Source organism: Ictidomys tridecemlineatus, chromosome 2, assembly GCF_052094955.1.
Source record: "Ictidomys tridecemlineatus isolate mIctTri1 chromosome 2, mIctTri1.hap1, whole genome shotgun sequence".
In the NCBI taxonomy this organism is placed as follows: domain Eukaryota; kingdom Metazoa; phylum Chordata; class Mammalia; order Rodentia; family Sciuridae; genus Ictidomys; species Ictidomys tridecemlineatus.
This window is the reverse complement of record NC_135478.1, coordinates 94,070,128-94,081,301: the sequence shown is the minus strand read 5'-3', so window position 1 is coordinate 94,081,301 and position 11,174 is coordinate 94,070,128. Positions and strand designations below refer to the sequence as shown.

The 11,174-nt window shown below is 51.4% G+C and overlaps 1 long non-coding RNA gene and 5 other non-coding genes across 6 annotated transcripts; 5 read left to right on the top strand and 1 right to left on the bottom strand.

Annotated features, from left to right (window-relative positions):
• Positions 1-1,472: 1,472 nt before the first annotated feature.
• On the bottom strand, positions 1,473-1,544 carry Trnaa-ugc (transfer RNA alanine (anticodon UGC)). Its single transcript has one exon. It is a non-coding gene; the product is annotated as a tRNA-Ala (tRNA).
• Positions 1,545-1,693: 149 nt separating this feature from the next.
• Trnad-guc (transfer RNA aspartic acid (anticodon GUC)) lies at positions 1,694-1,765 on the top strand. The gene has a single exon. It is a non-coding gene; the product is annotated as a tRNA-Asp (tRNA).
• Positions 1,766-6,434: 4,669 nt separating this feature from the next.
• On the top strand, positions 6,435-8,164 carry LOC120891374 (uncharacterized). The gene is made up of 2 exons (XR_005735729.2): positions 6,435-7,038; positions 7,600-8,164. It is a non-coding gene; the product is annotated as an uncharacterized LOC120891374 (long non-coding RNA).
• On the top strand, positions 7,240-7,312 carry Trnaf-gaa (transfer RNA phenylalanine (anticodon GAA)). Its single transcript has one exon. It is a non-coding gene; the product is annotated as a tRNA-Phe (tRNA).
• Trnad-guc (transfer RNA aspartic acid (anticodon GUC)) lies at positions 7,766-7,837 on the top strand. The gene has a single exon. It is a non-coding gene; the product is annotated as a tRNA-Asp (tRNA).
• Positions 8,165-10,184: 2,020 nt separating the features above from the next.
• Trnaa-ugc (transfer RNA alanine (anticodon UGC)) lies at positions 10,185-10,256 on the top strand. Its single transcript has one exon. It is a non-coding gene; the product is annotated as a tRNA-Ala (tRNA).
• The last annotated feature ends 918 nt before the right edge of the window (positions 10,257-11,174 follow it).

The window sequence follows — 11,174 nt, the reverse complement described above, 5'->3', positions numbered from 1 at the left end:
TTCCTGCTTCCAGCGCTGGGGTGGAACCCAGGGCCTAGCTTGCACCAGGCAGACACTCTGCTAAACCTCACCCCCAGCACCCCACCATCCATGACCTTCTGAAGGTTGAAAACTGCACCCTCATTGCTCACAGCTGAGCACTGGGCAGGTGGCGGGCCACGAGGGTTGGCTAGGCCTGTGCAGACCACAATGATGTCACTCCTGTCCCTATTCTCCACACCTTAATCACCCTGTTGCTTTGTCCCACAATATCCCCAAACCCTGTCCTGGAGCGGCATTTTGAGAGTTGGTCCCCCAGCTCCGCTTGGGAATAAGCTCCTTTTTCCTTTTGCAAACCTTTCTCAGCCATGGGCACAGCAAGTGGCCGGCAGACATTCACGAAGATGCCCCGCCCTCTCAGACGGTAGGGAAGGGACACAATGTCAATAATGCAGTGACAATTTGTTCCCAGCATATATTGAAAAAATTAAGAAGGCAACACCCATTGCTGGCCGGAAGCTGGGCAGAGAGCACGTCCACCATCCCTAGTAAAGAGGCCAGGCGCTGCCCGCAGGGGAAGAATCAAGTAAAATTTCCAATACAAGTATTTTTAAATACAAGCATCTTTGTCCCCGGGCCCTGTGATGCTGTGGCAGGAGTCCATCCCGCAGAGCGACACAGGACCAACGCGCAAGGTCAGCAGTGTACCCTGCGACCATAATGCTTCAGACTCAAGTGAACCTGAATGACAAGGATAAAATGTTGTGCCGCGATTAGGCACGTGTGCGACTCCCTCGCCTCCCCAGCTGCACTGTGCCTGGCTGGAGAAGCCTCCACTGGCTCCTCCTGGGCCAGGGCTGGCACCTGGCTGGACTTCCCGGGAGTTCCTCCCACCTGCCAGGGTACAGTCTCTGCCCGGCCACCAGAGGGAGCTGTTTAAAAATAAATGTGATCCGGTCATGCTCAGCACTGGGCCTTGCAGTGTCCTCCACAGCAGGCCCCACCCGATCCTGCCTTCATCTCCCTGCCCTCCCAGCTTATCCCCAAGGAGCTGGGAGACCAAGTGCAGGGTTGCTGTGTGCCCTCACCACAGAGCAGCCCCTGCTCCAACCCCAGGGCCTTTGTACTTGCGGTTTCCTCCGCAGCTCCGACATCCCCCTAGTTCCCACCTCATCACTCCGTTGCCCACTATTGGTACCCTGGTCTGGTGTGAATCCCGAAAAGGCTGAGACGCCTGGCCTGGTCAACCCAGGCAGGGAATCTGGCACCATCCTTAGGCACACAGAAGGTGCTCAGTGTTGCACACTCCCTGGCCTGAGGGGCTCAGGATCACCGAAGGCACCGTCTGTACAAATGCAGAACTTTCCCGCCTGCTGGGTGACTTGGGGGACCCGGAGCGTCAGTTCGACCAGGCCGGCTGCAGGGACTTTCCGGAGGGGGTGCCTGGGTCCCCTAAGCAGACGTGTGATTCAAAGAATGAGGCAAAAGACTAGTGGAGATGCCGGGGATTGAACCCGGGGCCTCATACATGCAAAGCATGCGCTCTACCACTGAGCTACACCCCTGCCCCGGTAGAGTGCGCGCGGGAGCCTGATAGGCAGCGGCCCGGGCGTGGAGCCCAGCCAGGCAGCGCCGCCCTCGCGGACCCCGCCCTGCGGAAGCCGAGAGCTCGCCATCCACAGGAGCCGCCCCGGAGAGCGGCTGGCACGGCCCGTCCTCGTTAGTATAGTGGTGAGTATCCCCGCCTGTCACGCGGGAGACCGGGGTTCGATTCCCCGACGGGGAGGCTGGTCGAGGCTTTTGCATTTTGAGATGCAGTTAGGCAGGACTCGGTGTCACCCTTGTTTGCACCCATGACCGGCTGAACGCGGGCCTTGCCGTTGGATTCCAGGCTCCGCGGGTCCCACCCAGTGGGGACCTGTCGCTCAGATAACGTGCATCCGCCTAGACCCGCACTGGAGCTCCCAACTGCGTGCCTCCACTGAGGTTTTACAAGCCAAAGGCAAGTATGCATTAAGGGAAAGAGCAGTAACAAATCTCTACTGGTCCCCAAGTCGCCTTGCAGTCCTGTTCAATCACGCCTACCCCACATCTCAGGTGGAGAAACCTCTGTCTCTTTTTACACTAAAATTACCCATGTAGACTCATATCTAACATTTGCAAAAAAGTAACTTCCAGATGGATTGAATCAAAAGAGATTCAACTGGAGGGAAAATACAGTCGGGCTCACCAGCTCTCAAGGAACCCAGCTTCCCAGCACAGAAGCAGAAAGGGGTTGGTCTGCTTTATTTTCAAGGGTCTTACGGGGCACTGTTTGCAATTCTAGAAGGGGCAGCAATCTGGACCCTAAATGGTCCAGAATGGTAAATGCTGTTTCTTTCTTTCTTTCTTTCTTTCTTTCTTTCTTTCTTTCTTTCTTTCTTTCTTTCTTTCTTTCTTTCTTTCTTCCTTCCTTCCTTCCTTCCTTCCTTCCTTCCTTCCTTCCTTCCTTCCTTCCTTCCTTCCTTCCTTCCTTCCTTCCTTCCTTCCTTCCTTCCTTCCTTCTCTTTCTTTCTTTCTTTCTTTCTTTCTTTCTTTCTTTTTGTCTTTGTTTTTTGGTAGCTATACCCTTGTACTAGTTTGGTCTATGTAGAAAATAATGTAGGTAAAAAATAAATTTCCTACAATGATTAAAAACAGACTGTAGGCAAAAGACTCTAAGGACTAATATCTTTGTTACAGACACCATTTATTCAAAATAAAAAGAAGGAAAGAAAAGACAAATAATTTATTCAAATCATTAAGAAAAATCCTAAAATACCTGTAGACCAAGAGTCAACAGGCAATGAAGGCACAGAAGAGGAAAAACGAGTTGTTGATAACACTGATGGGAAAGCTGGCTCCTACAAATATTTAAAACACACGGGAGGCCAGGCTGGTGGCCACCTGTGATCCTAGTGGCTTGGGAGGCTGAGGTAGGAAGATTGCAGCTTCAGCAATTTAGCAAGACTCTGTCTCTAAGGAAAATATAAAAAAGTCTGGAGATGGGGCTCGGTGGTTAAGTGCCCCCTAAGTTTGCCTGGTATCATAAAAAAAGGAAGTAAAACCATCAGTTCACACTTTCAGCCCTTGCTGTAAATAACTTTTTTTTTTTTTTTTTTTTTTAGCTATGACTGAAATCCTGTGCAAAAAGGGGACTGGTGGTTTCCAGGGCCAGGGACAGAAATGAGGAGGCCCAGCCAGGAAATGCTGGAGCTGGATGGGATGCTGGTGGCACCACACGGTCCTGTACCCAGTGCGCCTGCTTCTTTTCCCTTGGCGAGGCTGAGTCCCGTGAGCCACACCTCAGGACAAAAAATGACTTGTTAATCAAGACTTGTTTGGGGAAGAAAGGAGTGAAATGGAGAAGCCAGGATCAATAGCTCAACGCTTCCGAGGGCGCTTCCAGGTCTCGCGTACCCCACACTCTGGCCTCACAACCCCGAGTATGGAATTGAGATTTTAGTGCTAAGATCTTAATACAAAAGGGAAAACCTGGGCACAAGGGCACAGCGCTACAGGCTGGAAAACGGTTGAATTAACTCCTACGTATCAGGTGATGATGGGCCCAGGCCCTTGAAGTTACGATGTTTTCTTTCAAAACACACAGCTTTATTTTATATATATATATATATATTTTTTCTTTTGCAGTATGGAGAATTTTTTTTCTCACTTTCTTTATTTCCGTTGGGGTCTGTTTGGGGGAGACAAGTTTTGTCTTCTTTTTTTGGGGAACTGGTAATAGAAACCAGGGCAGGTGCATATTCAAGGCAAGTGTTTTGCCACTGAGCTACATCCCAGACCCAGTCCTGAGAACATACTAGGCAAATGTTCTGCTGTTTTCTTTTCTTTATTTTTTTAAATTCTATTTATTTGCTTGTTTGTTTGTTTGTTTTTGTGCTTGTAGATGGACAGCATGTGTTTATTTATTTTTATGTGGTGCTGAGGATCCAACCAGGGCCTCACATGTGCTAGGTAAGCGCTCTACCACCCAGCCACAACCTCAGCCCCAGTTTTATTTTTACTTTCTTTGACACAAGGACTCACTAAATTGCCCAGATTGGCCTTGAACTTGGGATCCTCTTGCCTCAGCCTCCTAAACATCTGGGTTCATGATGTGTGTGCCTCTGTGCCCAGCCCAAGTTAATTGTTTTGATAATCATTTTTCCTAACACAGAGGATTTTATTGGGAACTAGTGTGTTTTATAGGATGAAGAAAACTTTTCTGAAGTTCAGCAATTGCTTTCATTTTATTTATTGAAAAATTAATGTTGCTGCTTTTGGTTAAAAATATAGAACATGATCAAATTTTAACAAAGATGATCTGTCCATCTCTCTCTGTGTGGCTTTCGATGAACGTGTATCCACAGAAGTAAGGCTTAGAGGGATGTTCAACTAACCACCCTTGAAAGCTGCTTCCTGTAGCAGGACATGGGCACTTCCTGGCCCATAGTGTCAGTTTTCTGATAGTGATCTGATCAGTTTTCTGCTTCTTGATAGTAATCATGTTTTGATTTTAAAAATCAAATCATAAAAATTAAATAATAGGGTTGGGGTTGTGTCTCAATGATAGTGCGCTCGCCTAGCATGCATGAGGCACTAGGTTCAATCCTTAGCACCACATAAAAATAAAATAAAAGAAATTTTACGTCCACCTAAAAAACTAAAAAATAAATGTTAAATAAATAAATAAATAAATAATATACTGGGCACAGTGGCCCACTCCTCTAATCCCAGCGGCTCAGGAGGCTGAAACAGGAGGATTGCAACTTCAAAGCCAGCCTCAACAAAAGCGAGGCACTAAGCAACTCAGTAAGACCCTGTCTCTAAATAAAATATAAAATAGGTCTCGGAATGGGGCTCAGTGGTCGAATGCCCCAGAGTTTAATCCCTGGTACCCAACAACAACTACAAGATGTCATTTAGGGGAGTATCTTGAGATTGTTAGCACGCGGAAAGTGCTCCTGCAGATCATTCTGGGTTGGGGCAGGTCCTAAATGCCCTTAGAAGAGACAGAAAAAGAGAAAGCAGAGAAATGGAGAGGAGAGCTATGGGAAGAAGGATGCCAAGGGTGGACCCGTGTCCACAGGCTGAGATCCACCTAGGACTGTCTGCCCACCTCTGCCAGAACCTGGGGAGAGGCCTGGAGCCGATTCTCCCTCAAAGCTTCCAGAAGAAACCTGCCAGCACCTTGCCTTTAGACTTCTGTCCTCCAGAACTATACAAGAATAAATCCCCATTGCTTTCTGCCACCCGGGTGGAGTTATTTGTTACTGCCACCTAATCCACTTATGTCACAAGTATTGAGGGCCTTCTGTGTGCTGAGCTTTGAGTTGGTGGATTGTTAAGTGAGAAAAACAGGGGATGGGTTGGATGTGAATTGCTTGCCTGGCTGTTTGGAGCTGGATCTAGCAAGACCTGACGCCCATATCAGAAATGAAAACATTGAGCTGAATGCCCAGCCAAGGCCATCTGCAAGGCCTCTTCTAGAGGCTCTTCAGATGGGGACACCAGAGCACAGGGCCTCCTATTTCTCCCAAATCATTTCCAGGATGATTCCCCTGAAAGCACAAATCTTCCCCTCTCCAGGAAAATCCAGCATATGGATGGGCGGGTGTCCTGCAGCCTGGGTGGGTCAGTCTTGAAAAAAAAAAATAGCAGAGACGGGGCTTAAAGAACACACACACATTTCCCCACAGCTCTGGGGCTGCCAGCGGCCCGGGCTTCTTCTCACCTTCTCTCCTTGGCCTGCCACCGGCCACCTTCTCTCTGCTATTTCCCTGCAGGTGAATCTATCCTAATCTCCCTTCTTGGGAAGACACTGGCCATCTTGGATTAGGGCCCACCCTCAGGGGCTGTCTGAAGTAGTGGGTTCTTTAAAGGTCCTGCCTCCAACTGCGGGCTCACGTGCTGAGGAACCAGGGTTAGGCCTTCGACATAAGAATTGTGGGGGGACATCATTCAGCCCATAACACTGGATTTGGGGACACACAGAAGACTGTTGGCTTCAAGATGTGCAGGAAAGTGGCTGTGTTTGCGTTTTCATTTGGAAATCGAAGGGGTGTCTCAAAAGGCAACGTGTTTGTGACTGAAGTCTTGACAGCTTTGCTGCCCCAGGGCCTCCTGTTTCTGGTCAGGGCTGGCCATTCCCAGCAGACCCCCCAGCTTGGGTGTCATGCTCCCTGACTCTTCCTGAACCCAGTCTCCATCCCCACGAGTTCCCAGCTCCTCCCTGGCCCGGGACACCCCTGCTCTGGCTTTACCACGCCCTCAGCCTCCTCGCTGGTGTCCCTGCAGCCACCCTGGTGGCTTCTGTCCATTCTCCAAACTGCAATCAGAAAAACACCCAGTCGTAAGTGTGCCTCACTCCAGTGGCTTTCCAACCAGCACCCACAGGAAAATCCAGCCCTGTTCCCAGGCCTTGCAGGTGAGTGGGATGCGCCCTCTGCCCCACTGGGCCTCGACGTCTCCACCGGGACCACTCTCCTGTTCCTGCCAAGGCTATGCCTTTCCAGTCTAGGGAGCCCAGCTGTCCCCCTGCCCCGGATGCTCGTCCCCAGGGTCCAGCATGCCTGGCTCCTCCTCCTCGGCCTCTGCTGTCCCCTTCTCCTGCCCCCGCCCCAGCGTCTAGCACCAGGATTTGTCTTCCTTCTCGGCAGGCAGTGTCCACTGGACAGCTGCTGCCTGTTTGCTGGTGGAGCAAACGCACGTCCAGTAGGTGCCCAGCAAACGCTTACTGAGTGACTGAGACGGGGAAGGGGCTCCCGCGGAGAGGGGCGGCCGCCCGGGCCCAGGCTGGACGCCCACCTGTGTCCCTGCTCCCACCCGGGCCGAGCGGCGCGCTCAGGGGCGGCGGCCCTGTCCCCGAGGACGGCCCTGGCGCAGTCGGCCTCCCGCGGCACCGCGCGCTGCGGGCCGGGGCGCGACGCTGTTCCCCGCGGCGGCGAAGCGACCTCTGTCCGTTCCCCCAACAAGGGTTAGTCCTGCGTCTGCGCCGTGCCGGGCGCCGGGGGATCCGGCGGGGACAGTGCGCAGTGCCTGGTGCGTGTTAGCCGGGGACCGCTGGATGGACAGGGACACAGTGCGCCAGGGGGCCGTGAGGGAGGCCAGGCCCGGGGAGGCCACGGGGGCGACACCTGGGAGGATGGGGGTCGCAGAGCACGGGGGATGAGAGGTGGCTTCCAGTGCCCCGAGCCTCCGCGCAGACAAGGAGGACGGCAACGCGTTCCAGCAGCACCGGCCGCCGAAATAGCTCAGTTGGGAGAGCGTTAGACTGAAGATCTAAAGGTCCCTGGTTCGATCCCGGGTTTCGGCAGCCCTTCTTTTTTCCGTCTCTGGGCACGGCAGGAGCAGAGCAGCGCCTTGCTCAGCCTATCCCAGTTCGTCACGGGGCGCGATTTCTTTATTATGAGACCCCCTCACCCCATGGCGGTTAGAGGCCTCACGACTCCCGGTTTGGTCAAGTTGCACGAGGACCAAGGTTTCCCTTGTTTATCTCTTAAGCGCCTATTCATCCCTGGCATGCGTTTGTTGATGTCTGCTCGTTAATTTTTTGCTTTCTGTTTTTTTTTTTTTTTAATTTCTGCGTTTTAAATTCTCCAGGCTGACAAGGATCGAGCAAAAAACAGCCACCTTAAAATGCCATTTAGCCAAATCCGATTTATTTTGCAAGAAAATAAAAAGGTTTAACCCCCTGGAATGGACGGGAAGGGACAGGGGAGACAAGTTACCTTAAAGAAGAGTTCCAGGGAGGCCTTGGCAGAGCTCGTCCTCGTTAGTATAGTGGTGAGTATCCCCGCCTGTCACGCGGGAGACCGGGGTTCGATTCCCCGACGGGGAGGCTGCAACATTTTGATGAAGGAACGACGTCTTTTTCATCCTGACCTTGGTCAGGATTGCAAGAAAGAAGGTAGTCCAGCTGCGCTGTAAAGATGGTCCTGCATCCTTGCAGGGAATAGGCCAGCAAAAGGTCCTCGGTATGTGAGATGGACAACTGGACTTCCCGGGCTGACATTTCTTGTATTGCTCCAGCCCCAGCATCCGATTTTGGAAGATGCTTATGAACTTGAGACATTTTCTCCCCCTAAAGCTGTCAGACTCTGTGACTTTAAAGCATCACCGGTGTGCAGCTGCTGCACCCCACAGGCAATAAACAAACTCTTTACAAGATGCCATTTATTTTCGTCATAATATGGGAGCCAAAGCCATAGTTTAGACAGAAAGAGGAGAGATTGCCTTGCCAGTTCCGGGGACACACCAACACCTGATGGTGTCACTGGGGCTACTTTTCAGTGTCCCGGCTGGGAAGTCCCCCTCCTCTCCACCCTGAGACTCCCAGTCTCATTTCAAGTGGGGCACCTTAAATACAAGTTAGACCCGGAAAGCCCCAGTCTCACCACCTCCGTGAACTTGTGATCCCCTCAAGCACACTCCATCGTCCCCCCCAGGACTGGCAGATCCCAAAGAGACTGAGCAAGAGTTTACAGCTCTCACTCTAGGGAGTGAGCCAAACCCACAGAGAAGGGAACGTTCTTTAGAAGTTCCATCAAGGGAGTGCGAAGGTCAGGGCGGACACAGGGACAGGGGAGATCTGAAATAGCTTTCTTAGCCCTTTACCTTCCCAGGCTCCTATTCTGTGGTTCATTTCTACCTTTATCCCAAACTTTCCCACATTCATTCCACAAACCCTACTGAGCACCTTTTATGTGCCAGGCCCCATCCTAGGCACCAGGGCTGCTGCAGGACACAAGCCAGACCCGGCCCTGCCCTTACTATTAAAATGGATAAATGCTATAAGAAAACAAGGAGGGTGTGTGACAGGGAGTGGTGAGACAGGTAGGTCAGTAGGAGATGCTTGGGAAGGCCCCGCTGAGGAGGGGACGTGTGAGCAAGGAGCTGGACATCTAGATCGAGCCAGCTGGGGCAAGAGCTGAGGGACAGCTGTCCAGGCTGAGAGCAGTAAGTGCCAATGCCCTGAGGTGGGAAGGAAGTGGCCCAACTAAGGACAGAACACGTGGAGAGGAAGAGGAGCAGGCGATGAATCAGGGAAGTCCACTCCACTAGGGCCTTGCGGAGTCTGGACTTGATCTTGTCAGGGTTTTGTGCAGAGAGGAATCAAAATCAGGTCTGCTCTGAGCAGAGAGCTCTGGCTGCCATGCACTTTGGAGGGAGGAAGCAGAGGGGCCTCTGGGAGCTGAGCGGTCTCTCAAGGTCATGGCCCACGGTGCCACCCCTCTGCTCTGCCACCATCGAGCTAGAGGAGTGAGGACAGGGACGGTTTCCACAGTAGCCCATCCACACCCTCCCTTTCTTCCGCTGCTCTCTCTCACCAGGACAGGATCAGCAATGTGGCAGCTCATACCTGGAGCAGACGTGAGACCCTGCAGTTTCCCTGCAGTTCCCATGGAAACTCCACCGTAGCTTTAACAGCTCACATTTCAGGGTCTGCCCCTAGACGCTGAGAACACTGTTCTAGATGCTTTGTCTTGTCAAATTGTCACAAGTCCTGGTGAGGTAGGGGCTCTGGAAACCTCTGCTTCCCGGATGAGGGCCAGAGAGGCAGGAATGCAGGGCAAGCTGCTCGGGCAGCAGAGCAGATCCGGCGGTGAGGGGGCCGATGGCAAACCAGGTGGCAGGGGAGGTCTCCCACTCACAACCCCTTGAGGCTTTGAAGACACTAAACCTTTGGGCTTCTTCCCTCTGGCCCTCTCCACAGGCCCCCGAGGCTGGGTGCCCCTTCACAATTTCAGGATGGCTCTCCTAGTGGGATGTTGCAGAGATCCCCTCTTCTAAAGTTGAGCCCTGATTCTGGGGGTTCAATCCGTTTCTTTTTAATTTGCTCATTTTTATATCCGGAACAATTTGGGGGTGGGGAGGAGAAAGCCTTCAAGCAGATGTGCGGACTCAAATTCACTGAGGGTGGAATGGAGATTCCCGGGTACCATCAGACCAATGTCCTCCTTTACTGGAATTTCTGATTTATTTTCCATTTCCTGTAGCAATTAGAATCTTTGTTGCAAGGCTATGGAGAATAGGCCCATTTGAAAAACAGGAAATGAATTTTTTTGGTTGGCTTTTGCTAACCCTAATAGCCATTTAAATGTATGCACAAGATTAAACTGGAGAGCGTGGAAACCCTTACGAAAGGAGTGTAGCAGAGATTTTCAGGAAGCCCAGCCTAAAGGGAGGGGGATGTAGCTCAGTGGTAGAGCGCATGCTTTGCATGTATGAGGTCCCGGGTTCGATCCCCGGCATCTCCACTTTTTTTTTTCTGCTTCCTTCTTTTCTAGCCACAACTCTTGGGTTTACCGCTTGCAACTGAGCTTTTAAAACCAGGTGTGAACTCTTCAGGGTGAAGCCCCTGGTGTCTTAAATGTTCCTTGTTAGAGCTGAAGAAGAGGAGCAGTTAGCAGGGAAATGTCAAGGCAGACCCTAATTTGATGATTGACAGCACAGCAAACGTGAGCAGGACAGTCATTTGGAGGTTTCTGCGCCTGGCATTGAGGAACTGCGGACATTCCTGGACACGGCAGTGCAGGTGTATGTAGGTCACTCAAGGTTGGGCCTCTGGCCCTGTGCCTCAGTGACCCGGTTTGTCCAGGAAGCAGCCCCAGGTCAGCTGCTGCCCAGCCTGGGGCTCTGCTGTCTGCAACAGGGGGCAGTAGAGGGTAAGGGGGGAGCAGCTTTCACTTCCTCGCATGCGTGGGCGCCTCAGTTACGTCAATACATTGTTTTATCATTCATATAAAGAGGAGGCACCCGGTGGCATCCTGTAGCTAGCTATGACAATACACCTGTCAACTCCTGTCCTTTGACTTGACTTCCAGCTTTACAGAATTGGAAAAAAAAAATCTGATCTTAGAGCTGGAAGGACCTTGGTCTTTGCAAACCTTTTGAGACAAGGAAACTAAAATTTGTGAAATGACTCACCGTCTAGGTGGTGATGTACAGGTGACAGAACCTGTTTCTAATGAGTTTGCACAAAGCGCTTTTCTTCCCTATGTACCAGCAAGGTTTTGAGGGAACAAAAAGGTAGAGTGTTATTTCTAAAGCGATCCGTCCCAATGTGAAACTAATTATATGTGCTTATATTTCACACTGTATCTTATAATTAAATCCATAGTGCAGCATACGGAAAAATACCACAAGGAGTTGCTGCTGCTAAAGGCTTGTGTTGG